General features: G+C 35.2%; 1 protein-coding gene across 3 annotated transcripts in view; it reads left to right on the top strand.

The window, feature by feature from the left end:
• Positions 1–398: 398 nt before the first annotated feature.
• The window catches only part of Usp2 (Ubiquitin specific protease 2), a 109,846-nt gene continuing 97,768 nt past the window's right edge, over positions 399–12,476 (top strand). For 2 of the 3 annotated variants that reach the window (XM_083120912.1, XM_083120909.1), the window contains exons 1-2: positions 399–505; positions 7,460–7,526. The gene's annotated coding sequence lies outside the window, so the exon portion shown is untranslated. Of the gene's footprint in view, positions 506–532; positions 877–7,459; positions 7,527–12,476 lie in introns of those variants that run through there. The other variant, XM_083120910.1, reaches the window with a different exon arrangement.

Below are 12,476 nucleotides of genomic sequence, written 5' to 3'. Positions count from 1 at the left end.
CAAAATACTAGGAAATTGCTAAAAGCAGTTCTAGTTTGCGCTATTTTCAGAAATGGTAATTCTCGCTGTAAATTATTTGACATGTAAATTGCAGAAATCGAAAGTAACATGTTAAAATTGAAAAAGTTGATAAACGTTCCTTTGGTTGTAAACAAAGTGAGTACCATATAATTTCATCCAAATAGTTAAGTGGTGAAGGAAGTTAAGTGGTTGTGCTTCGACAAGCATATTTTATTCATTCGCAAATTGAAGCCAATCGTTTAACCTAGTGCATTCGTCCTTCAAATCTCTTTTCGAGAAAGACAGAGAGAGATCGAGAGGGGAAGGGGGAGAGAGAAAAAATGTTGGTAGAATCGCTCTGAGGCTTCCGTGCACTGAGAGAAGGTTAAAAGGCTGGCTAGCGAGCAGACATATTTGCTGTAGTGACGTCATTCTGGGTTCTAAATGGAAACTAGGTGAACCTTACAATACCGGTGGAAAGAAAATATTGAAGGAGACGCTATTGGTAAGGACAGAATATGTACATATGTAATGTCTTGAGAGCAGTGTGAGATATGTTGTAGTCAAATTTCATTATCTGTCAGAAAAATAATAATATATGATATAAGTGAAACAGCTGATTCTCGTACACATGGAACGTACTAGCAGACAAGTTTTCCATTTGTTGTCAAAAGTAGGCTACGATGTTTGTATTACATGCCGGCCTTCAGTTTAAGAAAGTGACCGTATTTTAGATTGCCAGACATTCTAAATGCATGTAGTAAGTTACCAGTTCGACGATTTCAATTCTAAATGTGTTAAAAGTGATTTAATTGGTTTCTAGTGGAAGTGTGATGGTTTCCTTAAGTGTTTCGTGAATCTTCGATCTCTTCACAGGTAGGATAAATCTTTTGCAGATAATATATAATCAAGAAAAAGTATGCAAAGTCATTATTGAATATTAATTTTCTCGGAACGAGTTTACAATACCGGACCACTCTCCAATTTCTATGAAATTTCGCCTACTCACTAATTGTGAACTCCTAATCACGAATCTGCATGTAATAATTGGCGGTCAAGTATGGAAATCGAGAAAAAAACGAAATAAACTATGTTTTCTTAACGTTACGTTACCCTACCATAAGAACAATAGCTCCATGGAAGACGCCATTTTTCCAACATGAAGAAATCAACAGGCAAAACAAGGTATAGTTCTCTTAGCTAAAACATTAATTTTTCTTTGTATTTATGCTAATGGAACCTAACCTAACAGGCCTAACCTAACCTCGTAGGCATTCCTCGTCTGACGTCAGCAAGATTGTTGTGCGTAAAGAAAGACCATTAACGAATTGCGAAAGAAAGGTGGTTCCAAATTGCTGTGTATGAACAATCACCGTGGTAAATCGCAAGGTTATTTTACAAGTTCTACACGTAAATGTACAATTTTAACAAGTGACCGCCAAATATGAACTACAGATACGTCATCAGGACACCGAAATTAGTAAGTAGACGAAATTTTATAGAAATTGGAGAGTGGTCCGGTATTGTAAACTCATGCCATTTTCTCTACTAACAATGTGACATATGTACTCGTAAATAATAATATTAATTTTACGATGAACATAGCTGTTGTCTGGCGCCTCCAATGCTTTTAAATGAGATCTGAATTCCGAATATATGGATCGATTTTTAAATTATGCTGAAGGTGAAGCAATGTATGATAAGCTGTACAACAGTGCTTTGAATTATGTCCTCCGTTGCTTGTGTCATTATTAATTGCAGCTTTAGAAAAAAAATAGTTATAAATATTAGAGCAAAAAATTATGACAGTAGTTTAAATGATACATTAACATGACAGCAATTTATCTGAGCACAAGTGCTTGAAACAATGCACGAAATCAGTAATATGACTTTTTTGTAAAATTTAGTTACAATATCATGGTGTCTCAAAGACTATCATACTGTGAAGTGTATGTCAATTTTATGTTGTAGGCTATCTATTCTTTGACTCAAAAAATATATTGAAGGCGCCAACCTCTTTGGCAAAGAAGTTACTGTAATGCACTGTGAAGCCAGCAGTCCTAGATTCAAATACCTAAAGCACATCTCCATCATTCTTCCACATCATCCTACCAAAGAGTTAGGAAAGCAATGTATATTAACCAAGATAGAAATTGAAACAAATGAAGTCAGGCATTTTGCACATGTTCTGATTAGTTAGGTACCTTGTTTTCTTATGGAGTTGTTACTTTAACCTGAAATTGTTTGTTATTCTGGAAAATTCCAGTTAGTATTAGATTTAAATATATGAAACTACATGATTAAATGAAGCAGTTGAAAACAAACCTCTTGCTCAAGTAAGACCTTGTAATCTACATTGTACAGAATTGTGCTTTATGCCTGCATAGATGTTGAGTTCAAGATTTTTAGTTGTTTTTTTAGTTAATTCTTTAAAAAAATGTTTGTAATTACATAACAAAATATTTGTTTTGGTTTATACTAATAATTATTTTTAACACTGACGTTTTTTTTCACAAATGTTAGTACACAATGCAATTAGCAAACACTGTTAGCATCACTATTACCCTATAATCCATCAAGAAAGCCAGATAAACATGACAATAGTACTCAAGAAAATGATAATGCACAAATAGTAAGTTAATATCATGTTTGGCAAGCATTGATCCTTAAAGGGATATTACACAATATAGTTTTTTTTCTTATGTAAACTTTATATTTTATCATTTCTGATGTGATAAATCCTCAATTCATAATTACTGAATTAGTGTTATCACTTCAGTTTCATGTGTGTTATAGTATTTACCTTTTTAGAGCTTTGAAATATGTATACATTTAATACTTAAATGGGTACAAATGTACAATACCGGAAGTATCTCCAATTGCTTTCAAATTCGGTATACTCACTCATTTTGGCCTCGTAATTACGAATCTGCAGTTAAAATTTGCCGGTCATGTCTAGAAATTGCAAAATAAGCTTGTCAATTACCGTTACGATTCTTCATACACTAACGTGGAAACCATGTTTTCTGATATGAAGATGTCTTCCTTTCCGTACAACGGTCATAACAACGTTGCTCAAGTGTTGTGCAATAAGTGAGACCCATTGCATGGAGCGTTCATTTACATGTGAGAAAATGGCATCTTGTGTAAAGGTGGAAAACATGTTTGCCCCACGAACCATTCATGGTAAGGTTAGGTTAGGCAAGCATAGTTAAAATTAAGGGTGATCGTAAACATAGTTTTGAAACGCTAATCATTGCAAAAAATAGTTGTTTTCTTCATAAATCCAAGGTGTTTACTGTTTACTCCGTTCACGGACTCACTTTTTTTTTTTTTTACTTATTTTGCATTTTCTAGACGTGACCGCCAAATTTTAACTGCTGATTTGTGATTACGAGGCCAAAATTAGTGACTATGCCGAATTTGAAAGCAATTGAAGATGCTTTCTGTATTGTTAATTTGCTCCCTTAAATGTTATTTTTAAAAAATTCGATGGACACCTTTTCTTTCTCTTCTTCCGTATCATTTTCCAGTAGAAGACTAATTACTTAAACCATCATACTTTTCTAATGATTAAGAGAGAACCACATCACCAGTCTGTAATAAATTTATCAGATAAGAACTGGGTTGTTGGACAGCAATGTTAATTTTATAAAACATACCTTTTGTGGCTTTATGCTTCTATTTGCCACTAGTTTCAGTGGGTGAAGTATAAAGGTCACACATTATAGTTTTCATTTGTTCATTATAATGTATTGTGTATAAAAATGACTCACATTTATGCTTTGTGCCATCTGCGTAAGATCAATCACCAATGTCTTACGTTTTACTGACCTATGTGGCAAGTGGTTGTCACAGCATGCTACAACCCCCTGGGGTCCTGGGTTTGAATCTCGGCCTGGGTATTATTTGTGAGCGTCCCTTAATCATTTTCATTGTATCATTACTCATCCTTATCTTTGTGATTAATCACAAGTGATAGTAAAGCGAAGTAAAATAAACCAAATCAATCAATCAATTCCTTACATTTTCTTCAAGAGTAAGATCATCGAAAGAGGGAAGATGTTTGAATCAGCAAATTTGGGGAAGGCAATGGGTAGATTTTTTTTTTGCCCTTCCATGCTTTTTTACCTTTATCTTTTATCTTGCAAGTATATCTGCTTAGTGAGGTTGAATTCTAGAAGTATTACTGTTCTACCAAGCTAAGTAGATTGGAATTTTTATTCACGTATACTGGCTGTTACTTTTCTGGTTTCTGGGCATCTTGCAAGCCAACAAAAATGTTGAAGTGCACATTCACGGAGTCTTAATTATCCTGAATATTATGAAAATCACATAATATTAATTAATTTTTAACCAAACTTTTATATATAGGCGAAAATCTAACAGTACCGGGCAACGCTAGTTCTTCCTTCGAACGCTAGAGAGCAGCAGTTGCCAGGTACCAATGCAATGTGTATGTATCAATTTTTATTGTAGTTTGGGCACACAAGTCTGTGTGGAGTGTCTTGGAGAAGGGGTGGTTGAAGCAGTTTGTAGGAAAAGCGAGTGTAAAAAGTTATTTTCACGGTGATATTCCTCCAGTTCGAGATATGCAGGAGATATAGTTTTATACGTAAGTGCGTATGTAGGCCTCTAGTTCGTAATAGCTGGTAAAGGGTTCACGGTAGCATCTGCACGAAATGTAAAATCGGACGAGGTGCTACCATGTGACGATCATACAGTACCGGACAACGAAAAGTCTTCCAGTAGCGAACAAAAAGAAGTTCAAAACCAATCATCTGTAGAATGGAACTTACAGAGTCAGCTATCAGCTGTTCGGTCTTTTTCCTAGGAACGCAGGGGTATTTGTCGATTAAATGGATTTCCTCCCTGTTGAGAACTTTACAGAGCCTAATGCGGTCTATGTTTCTGCAACGCCAGTGCCAGATGATCTGCCAGTTGCCACATCAACACATAGCAGAGAGCAATAGCAACCCCACAGCCTCTAAGTCAGGACCCTCTTACACTAATCTGTGAAGAAGAAAATGAAAACCCAGAAGAGACAAAATGAACAAGACATGCAGGAAGTTGGAATGATGAAATGAGGAAACACATCGCGCACATCTCCAAGGAGAGTAAAGGAGGATGAAGACAAAACACCCGGGCTTCATTGCTATCAAAAAGAAGGAACAGAATGCATCATTTGTAGTGAGATATTCAATGAAGAATGGGTGCAATATCTCTTGTGTAATGGTTGTGCCCACGTCCAATGTGCAGATTGTGGAAAGCATCTTGTATTTTAGGGGAGACCGGGGTAATTAGAACAGGAAACAGCCTGTAAAAGTTCCACTGTAAATTACTCAGAAAGTTACTGATGGATTTTTTAAAAATTTCTACCATTTAAAAGGACATCTTTTGCATATTTTTGAAAAAAATAATGACCATACCTGCATTGCAAATACTCGTCCAAAAAAAAAAATTGTCATGACACCATAAAATTGTTCCAATTACCCCATTTGGGGTTAATGGAACATAAGTTAGAAATTTCAACTGAATAGCTTTAGATTGCTGTTGGGGTAATACGAACATCATATATAAATGTCCCATTTACCCTGCAAATTTGAACACAAAAGCTCTACTTCTTCTGGAGTTATCAATGCTTGTTTAAATAAAATCCCAAGTTAACGTCTTTTTTTCATAAAGTTCAATTTCCCAGCTGTGAAGCAAATATGTGTGAATGAAAATCAGTGTTCTATGATTTATTTGAAAGGTTACAGGCCATTCTACAATGTAGTAAAGAAAAAACTTCTAATAGTTACATGTACAATCTGGTACACCCAAGCGAAATCAAGCAAATTACGCAATGTTCTAATAACCCATTTGCAGAAATTTTTGGGGTAATAAGAACTTTGCTTATAAAAACCAGGCAAATTGCCCATAGACAACCAAACTCACATGAAATGATGTGTGCATTTATGTTTTATTATAGGGGTGAAGAAAATTTTAAAAGGGTTCTTTCATTCACATCCAGTATATGCAGAAGCAGAGAAATACCAAGCATGCGTCACATCATTTTTGCAGGTGTATAATAAAAGTCAAATAAAACTAACTTTTGTGTAGTTATTCCAATAACAAATTTTCTGCATGTAGGTTTAGTGTAGGTACATAGGTATGAAATGTTATTACACCAGTCTTTTCGTTTTAAATTATTCTACATTAACATGTTCCAATAACCCCATGTTCTAATTACCCCGGTCTCCCCTACTTGCAAACATTGCAAGAATGATGCTAAACTGTAGGCAAGTGCCTTGCCACTGCATTTAAGTGGTCTGTGATTTCTAATTTATGATTTCGATTAATCTATAAGCTAAAACATTACCTGTCCAGTACTGTACGACAATTTTTGTTATTCTTCAAATGTTATTTTTTTTGTTTGCAATTTCATTTGTACTTTGGTTCACAGTTTTCATCAGTGATTCCCTGTTCTTAATAAAGAATGCCTTGAAGTACCATATTCTTGTTTTCTGCTTACATTCTGCCTATTCATTTTGTAATTATTACCAATAAACTTAGGGTGTCCGGTACTGTAAGACTTTCCCCTATATATCAAAGTTAAATAGATATATTTTAATATTCTAATTATAATCATATATTTTAAAGTTAAACTGATTGATAGATGTCACATGATGCAAAATTTATACAACTGTTCAGAACATTGTTACAATGTTCAAGCAACAGAATCAGTAAGTAACACTATTACAATTTATACTATATTAGTTTAAAACTTTAACAGTGGTCTTGCATTGCATGGCATGGTTTGAATGTGTTTACAGATCAGTCCCAATGCTAAGTTAAATACATTTCTCTTATATATTAAAAAATGGACGTAGGTATCAGTGGGGTTGGTGGGGTCGTTCCCCCTCCTTTGGCCCAATATTCCTAAAAAAATAGGCATGACAAGATGAGGGCTGACTACTAAAAATTGTACCTAACCTCTCACTCTCAAAAATCCTGAGCTCACCACTCTGTACAATGGGCTGTTTGTGAAGAATTTTTGGAGGTTGTTGGCATTTGGAGTAATTGTTCAAAGGCATAGGATTGTACACTTGAGATCTTAACAGACTATTAATATTACTGTTTAAATATACACTTAAGTCCTAGCAGCCGATAGGCTGGTAACCCAACTAACGTGTAGGAACCTGGCATGCATTTGAGCTTATCTTAATGCAAATTTTTATAATCAAAATCTGAAATATAGTGTACATCTTGCTTTTGCCACATGATTTCAAATTGATTTGCCATAGCAGGAAATAATTTTCAGTTTTATTTAATTGTTATGGGTAATAGCCACTACCCTACCTTTGGGTTATAAGAAGAAGAGCAATGGCTACTTAAATTCCTGGACATCACTTGGCCTGTGCAGTTTCATGTGTATTAAATAATATGTCACTGAGATTTATTGTTTTTCTATTTATAGGCTAGAAGTGGCTGGAATACAAGTTTGCTGTTCAGTTCATGAAAACTGAAATGTATTGCGAGTAAAGGTAAGGAGAATCATTATTTTCATTCTTTTTTGTAGTAACATTTGTGGTTTTATGATTTTTCTCGTAGTAAATAGTAAAATGTAGGAATTTAAGTGAAAACATTGGTGACATATCCTGAAAATTTAACCTGGTTTACCACTACAGTTCTTATTTATTGTATATATTTATTATGTATTAATTAAATATAGTATAAATAAAACACAAATGCAGGCATGCAAGTAAAACTAAAACAGAAGTTTGACAACTTCAAATTTTCCGGCAATTTCTATGTATGTGAAAAAGTTGGTTTACTGGCAGTACATCAGATAACATAGGAGAATATACCACTGGAAAATGCAGGCTCGGCCTGGACTTGGTCTCTGGCATACAATGCCATTTGTCTACCAACGGAACCACCAAACCAGCCCTGGAGTCTGTTTCATGTCTGCAGCTGCTATTTTTCGTGTGAGGAATTATATAAGTACAAATATATCTGGGTGTTCCAAATTATCAGGTGAATAGTAGAATATTTGTAAATATCCCACATTATGGTAAGTTTGAAACTTAGTTGACCTTAGTGTAAGTTTTTCTATGTATATTAATTCTATTTTGCAATTATAATGTATTTGTGTATGGTGTACAACACCAATGCAGATAGTATTCAGAGAACCCTTGAAAAGTTTAATGATATTTTTTTGTTTCTGTAGAAGTTTGTTTGATATTGTGCCATCTTTTCCAGCATTTGTTATTCTTTTTTACGAATGTCTTTGGGGGGGGGGGGTATCAACTCTCCATTGGGCTCATCAGGATTGAAGGGTTGACAGTTGTAAACTGACATAGGTGTGAAGACATTTTTATTCCAGACTTACAGATTAACATTCTGATATGATAAAAGCCTTGTTAGAAATTTAAAGTTACAAATGCAATTGTAATAATAGTAATATTATAAATGAAACTAAACTCGGTGATGCAGTAGCCCTTTGAGACCCAAGACCTGCTAAGCGGTCTTTCCTAATACCCAGCTTTCCATACCTGGTGGATGCAACACTTATCCTCATCTTGCAATTAACCAAAAGTGACAGAAAGGAGACTAAATGACAGAAATACTAATGTACTGCTTTCAAGTAGTACTTCATTGTCCTCGCCAAGCTGGTTCAGCACTGGATTTTCGGAGCTCTTACTGGGAATTGAACCCATCACCACTTGCACATAAGGTGAGAGTGATAATTGTTTGATTGCAAGGGAATAGTAATCAAGGTTAACTCGAGTATTTTGTTTCAATATAGTCTAACCTGTCCAGTCCTCAGAAATCCAAGGAAATCAGTACCTGTACATTGAAGCATGATGCATAAATGTATAGAATGGACCAAAAATAATCTATATTGCATTGCAATTGTGTAGGATGTCAAAATGATACTTCATTTGTTTGGTAATGCCTCACTATATCATTTTGTGTGCAAAGTGTATTTCACAATGTACTTGAATTTACAGTTTTAATTTTAGTTATTACTTTCTGCATTGAAAATTTTGCCCTGATATTTATTCAGTAATTGTTTTTCATTGGCATCGGTATATGTGAACGCTTAATAAATCCATTCTCTTAACAAATTGGCACATTATCTTAAACTTGCATAAAGCATTGAAATTAGTTTCCAACAATTAATGACATTTCTATTAATATTTTAATTTCTTCTCTGTGCATGGGAATGGGTCATCACGTTGTGGAATATTGTCAGGTATTTGTACCTAATTTGTACAGTATAATTCTTCCATAATGATTGCATGCATCTTTGGTTGATCACAGAATACAAGTTTGCATATGAACACCATATTTCTACTTGAAACTTGGCCATTTAAAGGTCAATTTTTTTTAAAATTAGCTATTTTTCACCTGCTACAAAATTCAAGACATTGAATCCAAAATTTGTTATTATTCATATTGCTGTTCAGTGACCAAATGTGTAGAGTGATTGAGTCACCACAATCGTAACTCAAGATTAATTTCCCATTTATTGACCTGCACAAATGTCTTTCTGTGTGAGTGTACCTACACCATTTTTTTCCTAATCATCATCTATCTTCATCCTTCTGATTAGTGTGTAGATGCAGAAAGGCAGCGTCAAAACAGAAAAACTTACAATTTAATGAAATTATCCCTCGGTCACACTTATATACATATTTGGGTGCCTTATAAAGAAATAATTTTATAAAACTTATCTGGTACTGGCATGTCACTAGTAAATTTTTAATGATACAAAGCTTCTGGAAAGAAACTTTAAAAACACACACTGTGAAAGATCCTTGGTTGACATACGTGGTAATCAATAATTAACCAAACTTTTGTGCTAACATTTATTACACAAAAATACTATCTTCAAATAAGCACCTTGGGCAGGAACACACTTCATCCAGCATCCTTAACACTTATCAGAACTCTCATGTGGGTTATTTTTGGTGTCCTCCTGTAGACACACACATTGTGGATGTCTTCGCCCCCCCGGTGGTAGCATTGTCGCCTTGTAAGCAAGGGGTCCAAGATTTGATACCCGATGGAGGCACATAGTGGTTCTGATCCAGCTTTAAAATGTAGATCTAGTCCCCATTAGCCTACCTGTGCATAAAGTGGACTTAAAACAACAGCTCCAATCAAATTGTGGATATCTTAACCTGTTCTGCCGATGCAAACTTGCACCCCATGATCTTGATTTTCAGATTGGGAAAAAGGTAGTAATCAGTGGACGAGCACAGAGACTGTAGATGGACGAGGATGTTGTTTGATGACGTATTCAATCACCAAGGATGACTGGTGCTTTATCATGGGGAAGAATTCAGTTGCTTCCTCTCCACAGATGAGACATCTTTTGTCACACCGCATCACGAAAATCCATCTAGTCTTGCTCAGTTTAACATAGAATTTAATGTTCACCTGCTGAACTTCCTACACCATCCTTCCAATCTGATAGCATGACCTAACAGTTGCACACACAATATCACTGTACATCTTACCTCTGCTATCTACATTCACCACTGTGTACTATATTTGTCACACATTAGTAATCTCGGAGCAGCCACACAACAGAGTTGCGTTGCGAACTACATGGCAGCATCAATTTAAGTTAAGTTAACTTTGGGTCTCCAAATATAATATAAATCCTAGCCTGGGCACATGGTTCCAGCATCCTATCGTATCTTGCAACACATCAAGATTTATACATATGATGCATTATTGAAATGATTCATGAGCAGCATTGAATATTCAGTAATGTTATAGAGCAATCATAAACAAATGAACCTTGTGCCAGAAATATTCTCACATGTGTCCCTCTATCCATTCAGCTCGAACCATGGGAAAGCCTGCTTCACTCTACCCCTCCCCTCCATGCAAAAGTACAGAACATGTAGTTATGTGCATTTTCTTTTGCTTGTGGTCTCACTATACCCATGCATATTTTGTAAAGCAGCGATACCCACTTTAGTCAGGGTCCTAGAGGAACCCCCTGGGAATTTTGCTCAATCATCTGAAGCCTAATTTAATAAGGCTTGTGTAATTTATTCCCAGAGCTTAATTTCTGGAAAAGGTATAATTGTCAGACAATTCAATGCATAGGTGGCAAATTTCTCAAGGGAGCAGGTATACAAAACATTGTTTATGTTCATCTTGCCACACTCCCCCCAAAAATATTTGTAGTCTGTCCCATTGCTTTAATACAAGATCAGTACCTTCTGTCATTGTAATCATTAAGTTGAGGTATCTGATTGTTGATTTAATTTGTTATTGGTTGATGGTGATACATTTCACATCAACCAAGTGGTTATGTGAGAATTTGCTGCATTTGGTGAATGGAAAGCTTAGTGAGTTTTTCTAAAGGGAGCGAACCCCCGAAGTTGCTCAACCTCCACCTGCATACATTTAGGGGTATGCACTAAGTGCCTGTAAAATAAACCAGGGCGTCATATCCATGGAGTTGAGCGAGTTGTAAACACACAAACTATATTTTCCTAATATTTATTTTTAGTGTGTCCTCTGACGATTTTGCAGATTTGTCCTTTTTTAAACAAAACTCATAAATGGAAGGCTTATGTGAGGTTATTGTAGAAATTTCTTATTTGTGAACTGCACTAATTAATACAACGTAATTTTCAATTATCGAAGCATATATGTAGTGTGTTATGTTTTACGGGTGCTCTTTGCAGGAACAGCATCAATGTTCAGCTAAAGTGACAAGGACCCAACCCTTGCTAACGTTAATTTTTAAATTGAAAATTTGATTTTGAAAATACGCACTAATAAAAAAATACCAGATGTGCTCATCTTTTTATTAATATTTTATTTTTACATTCGGAATGTAAAGAAGTAAAGTATCTCCTCACCTGTTCCTAAGCCTTGAACAAACAAGCGACCATCTAACAAGAAATTAGACCCCAAGTGTCGCGGAATTCCGATTGCTATGTAGTGTGTTGGATAGACGATGTGGAAACATACTTACCACAGAATTTATAGCTGCTGTGAGCAGTAACAGGGTGGCTACTCACGGGGAATTCCTGGAATTCTGCGTGAATTATTGGCTCCGGGAATTCTGCGTGAATTTTTCTCCCTAGACGTGAAAAACTGCAACTTCCATTAATGCAAATCTCATTGAATTTATAAATGCCCTGAGGCAAGTTTCTAAGTTTAGCTTTTATTTTTATCGGTGAAGGAAAAGAAAAGGTGCGTGGAAAATGAAACAGAATTCTCTCAATCCGTTTACTTTGTTTGGTGTCCTTTGCAGAACGATCTAGTATCTGACAAACTAAGATTATTGGTAATGTATCTTGAAGTTGGTCAGTTATATTTGCGTTTGAAATTCTTATTCAATTAACAATTTTTCGTAGGTTAGTATACTCCGTGCGTGACTTGTGTTTGTATTTCGAGTCTGAGTATGTGAAATGGCAAATGTAACTCTTCTCCTTAAATTAAATATTTTAAATAGT

Source organism: Lepisma saccharinum, chromosome 4, assembly GCF_977018435.1.
Source record: "Lepisma saccharinum chromosome 4, izLepSacc3.1, whole genome shotgun sequence".
NCBI lineage: Eukaryota > Metazoa > Arthropoda > Insecta > Zygentoma > Lepismatidae > Lepisma > Lepisma saccharinum.
This window is presented reverse-complemented; position numbering and strand designations above follow the sequence as displayed.